This window comes from Dipodomys merriami, unplaced genomic scaffold, assembly GCF_024711535.1.
Source record: "Dipodomys merriami isolate MVZ:Mamm:240054 unplaced genomic scaffold, mDipMer1.0.p SCAF_5, whole genome shotgun sequence".
NCBI classification, from domain to species: Eukaryota; Metazoa; Chordata; class Mammalia; order Rodentia; family Heteromyidae; genus Dipodomys; species Dipodomys merriami.
The window spans coordinates 45,350,845-45,363,236 of record NW_027206068.1 but is presented as its reverse complement, the minus strand read 5'-3'; the positions used below and the strand labels follow the sequence as shown (position 1 = coordinate 45,363,236).

General features: G+C 36.8%; 1 protein-coding gene and 1 non-coding gene across 7 annotated transcripts in view; both read right to left on the bottom strand.

Annotated features, from left to right (window-relative positions):
- Positions 1 to 12,392, bottom strand: part of Umad1 (UBAP1-MVB12-associated (UMA) domain containing 1) — a 160,186-nt gene that overhangs the window by 73,980 nt on the left and 73,814 nt on the right. The window lies entirely within an intron of this gene.
- On the bottom strand, positions 5,817 to 5,923 carry LOC138810309 (U6 spliceosomal RNA). The gene has a single exon (XR_011367106.1). It is a non-coding gene; the product is annotated as a U6 spliceosomal RNA (small nuclear RNA).

Sequence of the window (12,392 nt, the reverse complement as noted above, 5' to 3'; positions counted from 1 at the left end):
ATGATATAAAAAGTATTCATGGAGATCATTACTATGAAAGCAATAGTCACTGGATTTGACAATGAGGTTAGTGATGGCTTTGCCCTATGAATTTCAATACAATGAAGAAGACAGAAATGCATCACAAGAAAACAAGGGTGGTGATGAAAGAAAGTAAAGGTGAGAAGGAAATGGAGTGACACAGGAGACAGTGTCAGATGGCAGCTAGGGAAGCTCAAGGAAGCTCACCTTTTCTGGCAAAACTCAGTAGGAGATTATCTACTGTGTCTAAGAAAGAGGGGGCTGGGGCTGGTGTCTGCCAGAGTAAAGATTAGGTTTGGGTTTACTCTTGTAGGAAAGTGGTGGGTTGGAATCAAATACAGATAAATTATAGGATTATCAAGGAGCTTTGTAGTACTCACAGACAAAGAATCTCTTAATTTTTAAATATTGGCTGTATTCTCTTTCGTTAGCTGCCAAGGGTTGGAGGTAAAAGCAAATGAGCCAAGCAGCACCATAACTATGTAGTATTTAACTGTCTTTCCTTGGGACAAACAACCTGTTTGTATGTAAAACTGGTTCCACTCTACATGTGAACAAAGAGTATTCGGCTAGCTGGGATTTGAATCCAGATCTTTGTATTCTAATTCTGGTAACTAGGATTTCCAGTAAACTTCCACTGCATTGTACTTCTGTCTTCCACCACTGCTATCCTGAAACCTGACCCAAACCAATTCCTTAATTACTATTCTATCTTTTCAATCCATCCCACACTCGCCTTTGTACACTACTTTGTCCATGTTCTACAGACTCAGGGGTCTATGCAGAAGTCACAGAATGGCTTCAAACTTGCACAGCTGCTCAGAAAGGGGAAAGAAAAATTTAGTGCCCATCAGAGTCATTTAAAAAGGAACCAAGTAACAAGCTGAAGTCCTGTTTGTCATTTAGAATGAACCCGGGCCTGATGATCAGTTGTTTTCTAGGATTTATGGTAAGAAAGATGAAAAGAATCAGCACAAGAGTCAAAGAAATTACAGCTGGACCAATTCTTTTCTAAAACCTCAGTCCACTATAGGATCCTTCTTCCATAATGCCTCCCAGGTTGGGGTTGAAAGAGTGGTAATATCTAAGCAGTAACACCTCATCCCTTCATCCAGCTCTCTGAACTCTATCTGAAATCAAGTCTTGGAGTCTCCTTTAGAAAATCATCCATATAGTATGTTGTTTGGTGCTGCATACCTGCAATCCCAGCATTTTGGAGGCAAAGACAGGATAGAGTTTGAGGTCAACCTAGACTTGTAATACTGTCCAAAAGAAAAAGAAAAAGAAAGAGGGGGTGAAGAGGTGGAGTGGGAGAAAACCAGTCTATGATAAAGGCTTTCAGTAAACCTGAACTGGTACCTTTATTTTGCCTAGCATGAAACTTTTGTTTTAAAGTATGTTGAAGATCCAGTATAAAAACTCACAATGGTTAAGTGTCTAATAATAAATCTTGATTATTTGTGAATAAAACTGTTTAGTTTTATTTTTTTTAATTCAGCTCTCTGACCTTGAAACTGTTATTCTGCTACTGTAGACTGTGATGTAAATTAAGGCATTTCTATTCTTATTTCAGTCTGCTGCATAAAGTAAGTATATGCTTTTTAAAGTCATCTGACAGGGCTGGGAAGGTGGCTCAGTGATAGAGCACTTGCCTTGCATGTTCGAGGCCCTGAGTTTGATTCCTCAGCACCACATTAAAAAAAAAAAAAAGAAAAAAAAAAAGCTGGAAGTGGCACTGTGGTTCAAGTGGTAGAGTGCTAGCCGTGAGCTGAAGAGCTGAGGGACAGCGCCCAGGCCCAGAGTTCAGGCCCCATGACTGGACCCTCCCCCCCACCCCAAAAGAAAGTCAGCTGACAACCTAATGTTGGTTGCACTTTTAACTACAACAAATCTATACTTCTGCAGCTTTATTTCATTATTATTTGATGAATACACTTTAAAACTTATCAAGAAAAATGTAAAATTACAGTTCTTATAGTTTCCAGTTTCAACAACAATACTCTAGCATTTATATAGAAAGTGATTTATATAGAAAGTGATCCTAAAGATCACTAAATTGCTTATTGCATTAAACTTAACATAAATATAACTGTACAATTTGTCATTGTAAACATTATTTTGAAAGCAGATCTTTCACAAGCTACATCATCTTAAACACTGGACTTTATAGTCTGGACTTCTTACAGAAACAAAGACTTATTCTATAGAGAGCATCGCATGTTTTTCTAGGGCTAAAATGATACTGTGAAAAAGCAAAATCCTGCTACCAGAATTATAACAATATCTCTGATTTTAAGTATTAAAAATGAATACATTGAAGGTGAAATCCTTTCTTAAAAATAAAGCTTCTGTTATATTTAATCCACTTTCACACAGTTTTTCTTAATTACACTACAGCTGTCTGGTAAGGCACAACTGACTACTTCCATCATGAAAACAAACTGTACCCTACCATCTAAAGTTCTCGATTAAAAAGCAAGGGTTTTTGTGAGCCCAGAGAAAACGGGTGCAGCTGCTCCATTTCACGAGGCAGGCACCTCTAGTCCATTCAGCTGTGAAGAATGGCAATGACTGTAAATTGTTCTTCCTGATCGGTTCCACAATAAAAACAAACCACACTACTTTCAATTTTTCAAAGCCAATTTTTTTAAGCCTCCAGTACATTGGAAACAAGAGTTGTGTTCTTCTGATTCATGGCCTTTGATTTCTACATAAACGTCCCTGTATGCATGTAAAAACAGGTCCCTGCAGGATACTCACAGACTGTATATATTAACTTACCAGATGTACCAGAAGATAGAAACGCCATCAGCCTACCTTTTAAAGCAAGATACTCTTTAACAGCTTAAACTGCCTGTGACTAAAGGATGACTGCAAAGAACATACAGTATGTGGGGAAGCATTAGGTAGTTCATGAGAAACTTCAGCATGTTCACAGAAAGTGCAACAAATGGTTTTTGAACTTGTATAGTAACAGTCTCTATTAAAATCCATAGTATTAAACTGAGGTCAAGGCACACATCTGCATTTTGCAACTAAAACACTTGAAATCTGATAACAGTCAAAATAATTGATGATACAGTTTTGTTAAGAAATTCTAAAATGTTCCCAACTTAGCTCCAATAGTTAAACTTGAGATCTCCAAAGTATTTTTCTTTAATCATATACTTAGCAATTAAAAAATATTGAGTATGTCTCACCTATACTTACTCCTCTATATTTACATAAATCATACATAATCTGCTTACTTACAAACATGAGCACTGTACTAATATGTAATACACATTTGAAAACATATATGAAAGTAGACAATTGTTAAGAATGGACTAGAAATAATTCACAATAGAAGTTTTAAGACTTTGCACATTTCTAAAAAGTACGTTCAAATGGCTCCTGGCACACCATTTCCTTCCTTCCCACCCATGTGCATCCTAAGTGCCAAGCTATATCTTGAATGCCTGTGGATGAATTCTTTCATTCACATTCTCTGAATACTGATTCTGTAAATTTTACCTTTGCTATCAAAGTTTTATTTTTTTGTGGAAAACTAAAGATATAAAATTTATAATAGTTTTAATTCAGACTCATAATGAGGATTGCAATGGAACTTAAATGTTATCAAACAAGGAAAATAAACAAAACAAAAAGACCAGGTCTATGAGTCCCTCCCTTACTTCAATGAAAAACTGCTGACATGAAACTGCCAAAGATTCCTCAAAACCACAACCAAAATCACCTGAACAACAAATAGGTTCCTTATGAAAACAGCATCTAGAAGCTGCTTCAAGTGACTGTACCCTCTAACCATGCTGGCCTTTTCCATAAGTCACCTGCTGATAATTTACCTTCCTAGAACATCTACAAATCCATTCTGTTCTGAAACCTTAGCTATATGTATTTCAGACAAAAGAGTTCTCCAAGTAACAGCTCCTTGTTTTAACCAGTCCCTATAAAAGGCAATGCAAATGATACATACTAAGTAAATACCACTTGTACCAGTTTTTGCAAAAAGCAAAAACAATCATTTTTTATACACATGTGAACGCACATGTGCGTGAACACAACACAAATATACCTCATGCTTGTCTTGTTTCTCCTCACTTGATAAGCCACTCCACCAATGAGCTGGGTACAAAGTAGGCACTCCATAAGCATTTGTTTGGGGAAGGGATCAAACAAAGCAAAACCCACCCTGATCTGCTTCTCAGTCATGTGAAGAGGAAGGCACAATAGGTATTCACTGTGTGTAATAAAATAAATGTGAAATACTACTAATGAAGTCCTTTTCATAACAAATTCATTCTAAAATTGAAAACACAATTCTCTAAAATATCTATAAAATAAAAAATAAACTTAAAATAAAACAAAAACAACATAAAGAACACTTGTTTTTGAAATGTTTGTGGAAGCTAAAGTCCTGAATTAAAAGAGTCCTGAATTAAAAGAGCAGATGTATGGAATGTTCACTATGTCTACTATTTCACTTACCAGGTTGCCCTGAAATAAGTGTCTGAGATTCATTCTGACTGGTGTGCCCAAATGGGTAAATTACACACACATAAATGCTAAACTTCTGGATAAAGCAATAAAAGATCACTACTCATTCAGCAATTCTTGATTCAGTCCTCACACTCCAATCAGCTCCATCCAGTACACACAGATGCAAAAGAACTAATTAATTGTTGAATGATTAATTCAATAAACATTTCCTAATAAATTAAAATTTTTAGATATTGAGGGAAATACAAAGATGAATAAATAAGAAGGTCACAGTTTGGGGAAATAGGAAAGCATCGTTAAAATATGTACATAATTATTAAATACATCATAGTAAGAGCTCTAATACATTTGTACATTCACTCAACCACTATGTTGAGGACCTAGCAATGAAAAAAAATGGAAACAACAAAAATAATATCAAAGAGCTGAATTAATAAATGATCAAACAAAATGAAGCAAAAACTGAGGGCAGGAGTCCTCAAGACAATTCAGCTGAACCTTGGAGGATGAACAGAAATTTATGGGCAATAGAAGAAAGTAGTGTATGTCCAGGATGCAAACTGCAGAGATAGGAAGATGGAGGTGATACTACCTCAAATGCCCTTCCATTAGACTCTGAGAAAAGAGAAAAATCTTTCTAAAACTGTGAGGGCGGAAAAATTATGTTTTCTTTTATGAAAAACATGAAGGCCACTTTTGTGTTTTTGTTGTTTTCTAAAAAAATAAAATTTTGTAGGCAATAATTTTGACTAATATTTCACTTTAATTTGGATGAACCTGCCAAGTACTAGGTAACTAATAAACGAATAAGTAAACAAAATTAAGAACTGAAACAAATTAATACATAGGCCACTATATGCCAGAATTACAATTAATGAGGGAAAAAGTATTTCGAAGGTACACTAGTTCTGAATAAGGAAAAAAAAATCATAATGAAAAAAGTCAGCATGTATGTTCCCTTTTTTCCTTTCTTTTTTCTTTCTTATCTTCCTTCCTTCCTTCCTTCCTTTCTTCTTTCTTTCTTTCCTTTTATTTGTTTCTTCTAATTCTTTTAAAAATATTTATTATCTAGGGCTGGGAAGGTGGCTCAGTGGTAGAGCGCTTGCCTTGCATGCCTGAGGCCCTGGGTTCGATTCCCCAGCACCACATAAGCAAAAAGAAAAAAAGCTGGAAGTTGGGCTGTGGCTCAAGTGGTAGAGCACTAGCCTTGAGCTGAAGAGCTGAGGGATAACGCCCAGGCCCAGAGTTCAGGCCCCACGACTGGACCCCCGCCCCCCAAAAATATTTATTATCTTAAATATATAGAATGCTTCACAAATTTATGTGTCATCTTTGCCCAAGGGCCATGCTAATCTTCTCTGCATTGTTACAATTTTAGCATATGTGCTGCCAAAATAAACGCCAGCATGTTCCCTTTAATACTCATAGTATATAATGTGTTTGTCAGAAATTAATATATCTACAAGAAAGCAAATTACTAAAAGTGGAAAAAGGCAAGCATATATTTAAGTGACAGAGGCTGTCAGCCAGATTGCTTGAGATCTCATTTAACATTGCCTCCTGGAATCTTGAGCAAGTGACTTAATCTCAGCTCCTTTATATATGGAGTTACAATAACATCATCAACTTCAAAGAAACATTTTGATGGTTAAGCTCAATGATACATGCAAAGGTCTTAAAAATAGTATTTTGCCCATAAGCATTAACTGTTATTGAAGTAGCAGTGGTCATCACTGCCATTATATCCTGGGGCTAAGTACTGTATCCATATTAGCCTCTAAGGATCTCCTGGAAAAAAATCTTTAGCTACTTATTAACTCTATGAAAATGCTGTTGTGCAGTACTAATGCTCTAGAGTTGAAGGTAAAATAAATATGCTTAGCAATGCAGATTGTTTAATCTTACTTTTGGCTAAGAGCTTAATTTCTTGGAATGCTCACTATTCATAATAAAGTCATGCCCATACACACTCATGTCATCTTTAGGGGGTGAAAGGATTGTGAAAGGCACAACTTGAATCATTTGTCTGAAACATTTCTTCAGTCTAGAGGTTCTGTAAAAGCAGAATGAGGAAGCAGGCCTATAGAATCCACTAGAATATGAACCCCAGTAAACAAAATGAAGGTGTTTGTCCTGGTCACCAATGTGTCACCAACATCTAGATCTGTGCCTGAAACAAGGCATAATATAAATATTGTGTTTTCAAATTAATGTCTAAACATACAAATGATCAAATAGGAAATTCTAGATATAGTAAAGTAATGAAAAAATGAGTGTTAGGAAAGTTTTCAAAACAATCACATCTTTGAGCTTCAAATGAAATGTTGAGTTTACTCTCAATATTAACCAGCTTACAGTATCAAAGGAAAGAAAAAATTAAGCACCTTAGAGAAGCTGGTGGTGATTGCCTAAAGAGAATTACATGTTTTCCACCAAAGCCGCACCTGCACCATTTAGAATAATCAATTCAACAAGAAGCAGTTATGAATATATAAATTATAAGGGGTGCAGGGGTTCCTTTATTATGCAGTAACAGCAAGTGTTTCCTGCACTTGCACCTGGTATACTACTTCTAAACTAGGTATACTACTTCTAAACTACATGAGAACCTATTTTATTCAAGACTGTAAGGTCTGCTCCTGGATGGCGAGCAGACTCCACCCTCCTCGCAGCAAAGTCTCCGCCCAGTTACCTGCATTACCTGGGCAACTGGCACACCTGGAAGAGGTCATATCTGCATCCGATGAGGTCACATCTGAATTTGATGTGGCCACACCTTTCTCCACCTATACCCTAAATAAGGCCTAGCCCAGGCCTAGATGCTGTTTTCTAGCTTTTTTTTTTTTTTTTTTTGTCGGTCGTGGGGCTTGAACTCTGGGCCTGGGCGTTGTCCCTTAGCGCTTCAGCTCAAGGCGAGCACTCTACCACTTGAGCTACAGCGCCACTTCCGGTTTTCTGGTGGTTTATTGGAGATAGGAGTCTCACGGTCTCTCCTGCCCGGGCTGGCTTTGAACCGCGATCCTCAGATCTCAGCCTCCTGAGTAGCTAGGATTACAGGCGTGAGCCACCAGCGCCCGGCTCTAGCTTTTTTCTCAGCTCTTTCTCAGCTCTTTCCTTCTCTTCTCTTTCCCAGCTCTCATTCCCAGGCCTTTCCCAGCCATGTGGAGGACCAACATGGCCTGGTGCCAGCCAGAACGATGAATAAACCTTCCCCTTATCTGACTACCACATGTGTGGTGCTGTTCTTACTTGGCTAATTCTTTTTAAAAACCTAACAATGACCAAGTTTGAAACCTGAGGTAATATCAATTTATTGATCAAATGAACTTAATGTTAAACAGTAAAAGTTTTATTTCCTAGTATAAATAGCCTGAAAATGTAAGTAATAAATATTATGTCAATGGACATGTCTTGGATAAGCAACAACTTACAATAAAATATATTTTTGAAAATTGATTGATGGAACTAATCACCTATGTCCCTCTGGAGGAAAAAAAAAGTGTCTGCTGCTTATTTGAAAGGTTGCTCCATTATAATAAGTACCAATGCTTCATTTGTTCATCCTTTGTCCCTCCATTTCTGTGTTGCTCATACCTTCCCAAAGACAGATACACAAACAAGACAAAAAGAAAACAAAAAGAACTAATTTCCATTTCCTGCTACAGTATAATCCCATGTCATAGCACACTCACTGTCACAATTTTAGTAAAGTCAGAAAACTGTCAAAGTTGAGTTCTAACTACTACATCTAAATTCTAATTTAAGAGTCTATATGAGGGGCAAGGAAGGTGGCTCAGTGGTAGAGCACTTGCCTTGCATGCCTGAGACCCTGGGTTCGATTCCTCAGAAAAAAGCCGGAAGTGGTGCTGGGGCTCAAGAGGTAGAGTGCTAGCCTTGAGCTGAAGAGTTGAGGGACAGCGCCCAGGCCCAGAGTTCAGGCCCCAAGACCAGACTCCTCGCCTTCCCCGCCCCCTCCCTCCCCCCCCCCCCCCCCCCCCCGCAAAAAAAGTCTATCTGAAACAAATGCTCTGAACTGACTAAAGTTATTTTTCTATTATTAGAATGATATGTAACTAAGGAGACGTGTTCAACCATTTATTACATGCTTGAGAATTTTCTTGTCTAAGTTTAGTAAGTATGTTCCCAAAGAAAAATAGTACTGATGAATAAGCCTGTAAGAATCCCAGGCTCACTTCTAATTAGCAGCCCCTTTTCTCTCCTATCTTCAAGAAGCTCATCGTTCTATTCTACCACCAGATCTTCAGGATACTCACACCAGTCTTTCTCCTCTGCTTTAAGTACACTGTGTTCTGCAGCGCTCTTCAATGTTGCTACTGACTTCCTTCCTCACTCTTTCCCACTGTTTCATCTGTTAGGTTAAATGTACACCACCTTTGGATTTCCACTTTATTTAACTGTTATAATCAGTCTCAGACAATTGAAAGCCATGTGGACAGGGCTCTTCTCTATCTTGCTTGCTCTTATCTATCTTACTTACTACATATTATATTCTAGCACAATGCTTAGAATCAGATCAATAAATATTTATGAAATATATGAATTATCAGCCAACCATAATTGTTATCCATAACAAGAATGCGAGTTTTACCAGGTGCTGATTGCTGATACCTGTAATGCTAGCTATTCAGGAACCTGTGACTATGAATTATGAGGTTCAACATCATCTCCAATCATCCAGCAAAATGCTGGTCTGGAGGCATGGCTCAAAGTGGTAGAGTGCCAGCCATGAGTAAGAAAGCTCAGTTAAGAGCCCTAGGCCCTTGAATTTAAGCCCTAGTACTGGAAAACCTCTCTCTCTCTCTCTCTCTCTCTCTCACACACACACACACACACACCTCATTTACACACACACACACCTCATTTACAGTCCTCAGTACAAGCCTAACCCTGACACAGAAACAGAAGTTAGGGGAAAAACAAAGGAGGGGGTAGCAATGCTCGACAGGAAATGGGCTCATTACCTTGCTCATATAATTGTAATCCCTCTGTACAGTATATATATATATATATATTTTTTTAAAGAAATGATAAATGGGTCCATAAAGCAAACTTTAAAAACTATAGTCTCTAAAGAGGCAAATTTTAGGGTCTTAGTATAAAATTATTAAATATTCTTTATAGTTTATTTCTTTTCATAAGGTTTTTTATAAACTAGTACAGAATGTAAATTTATCTAAATTAGTTTCTGAGACAATCAGGATTTTATTAAATATTATTATTTAGCACAAGAATATTCTGCTAGCACTAAAGGGAGTATTTCAAGGGAAAGATTTTAAGACCCGTTGTGTATTTCACTGGTAAAGAGAGAAACCAACAAATAGTAAAGTGATAAGTGACAGGCTATGAGTGAGAGTTAAATTTAATTCCAGTTTTTGATCAATAAGAATGTTGTCCTCACTGGTATTAAGAAGAAATCTGTGGGAAATCTGTGTTTTGTTGCTTTTTTTTTAAATTGTTGGTAGGGAACACTAGGAATAGGACTTTAATCACCTACAGGTGAGAAGTCAAAACATTGTATTTGTCTATACTTAAAAAAATAAGAGTCATATTAAGAATGAGAGCAAAAAAATGTCATCAGTAGTAGGCAGTGACAGATGAAGTACAAGTACAATCAACACTAGGACAGAATAGCAGGTATACACAGGGAAGGAAGTGCTTTGAAAACAAACAGCAGGCAAGTTGCTGAGATAAGAGGTAACACAGTCAAAGAAATTTTAGATGCCTAGATCAAAAGGGGTGCTAAGAGAAAGGGCAGAGTTCCTTGGCAAGGACATCTGGAGTGTTCCTGAGTGTATACACTGAGCCACAGATTGTAAACAATGAGGCAGAGTAATCTAACCAGTACAGACAACAGTAGAAATATGATCTCATTGTTAAAACACGCTGTTTCCAATCATTTGTGGCACTGTTACCTACTGGAGTTTTTCATGAAATCCAAATTATTTCAAGTAATCCAGTTTCCACCATTGACTTAAAATGCAATTTCACAATGTGTACAATTGGCTTAGTTACTATGAAAGAGTTCATACTATCCCACCCTTCCAAGGTTGCTCATCTTAATCTAAGCAAACTGTCTCAAACAGTTTGTATCTAAGTAATAACTTGGTATGGTTTTATTTCTTAACCAAAGTAAAAAAAAAATCTCACTTTAAAATGTTATTTTTATTAAGTCAATTATTCTCTTTTGGTAGTTACTGAAGTACTCTAGGGATAAAACTCTAGAGATAAAACCCAGAACTTCACTGGGCTTTGGTGGCTCACACCTGTAATCCTAGCTACTCAGGAGGCTGAGATTTGAGGATTACAGTTCAAAGCCAGCCAGGGCAGGGAAGTCTGTGAGATTCTTTTTTTTTTTTTTTTTTTTTTGGGTCCGGTCGTGGGGCCTGAACTCTGGGCCTGGGCACTGTCCCTCAGCTCTTCAGCTCAAGGCTAGCGCTCTACCACTTGAGCCACAGCGCCACTTCCGGCTTTTTTTCTTTTTGCTTATGTGGTGCTGAGGAATCGAACCCAGGGCCTTGAGCATGCAAGGCAAGCGCTCTACCACTGAGCCACCTTCCCAACCCGTCTGTGAGATTCTTATCTCCAATTAACCACCAGAAAACTGGAAGTGGCAGCTGTGACTCAAGTAGTAGAGTGTTTGCCTTGAGCTGAATAGCTGAGGCCAGTGCCCAGGCCCAGAGTTCAAACCCCATGACTGACGAAAAAACAAAAACAAAAACAAAAACCCAGAACTTCACATATGCCACACAAATGCTCTACCAATGAGCTATACCCTAAGTTCCAAATACTATAATTTCAATTTCCAAATTACTCAAAATGCTGGTTTGCAAGTTCTTGGGCTGGTAAAAGACACACAGAGTCTTACTATTGACAATTCCTAACGACTTCTGCTTTTCTACTTTATTATAACGAGTTTGCAAGATGACCTCCCAAATGTCAAGGGTTCTTTGTGACTGCCATATCCCATTGCAACCTCCTGTCTACTCTGCTATCTGATATTACCTGAGCTCCCTTTCCACATTACAAAGCATTTTTTCTTATTGAATATCAATTTCACATTGTTTGCACCTTGGTGTATTAGCTTGCATTTTCTTAGGGTGAATCTCAGTATTTCCTAGAGTATATCTAAACACTTCTCAGCATCATTGGACATTTCTCTCACTTCCCTGTTTAAGATGATACCATCTTTATTATTTTCTGTAAATTGAATGACATTCTTCATTTCTAATTGTTTACTTTTAATGAAGATATAAAGGAAAATATACAGTAAGGAAAAAGCTGCTTCAACTTAGTAAGAGTGTATTTATTTAGTTATAGTAAATCATCATTAATAGGTTAGTAAGCTTGGTTTATTTATTATACAAATCACCCAATACTACTAATTTTATGTCCAGCTTTAAGCAAACATCAAGATTTTCCAGTAGCATTTGATTTTATATGATGTGTATATTTGGTTCAATTACAATCTCTTTATTCAGGTTTTGAGATTAAACTAATATATAGATAATGATTATTTAAAAAGAAGCAATAGTAGCTTTTTATTTCAAACATCAGACCTTAAATACATATTTAAATTAACATTTTAATAACACTGAGTTTCCAATGACTACAAAAGTATCAGGTTTTAAGTGAATAAAAAGTAATTCTAATATCAATTATTCATATTCAATATTTTAATTACTATATAATTGGACTTATGAACATTACATATACTTAAAAAAAATCTTACTAGATTGTTTATAACTTTTGTTTCCTGTGCTCAAAACATTTTAAGACACAATTTGGCTAGGGAATTTCAGGATATGTATTTCTTCAATATTGAATTTACATAAACATAAAACTTCTGTTTT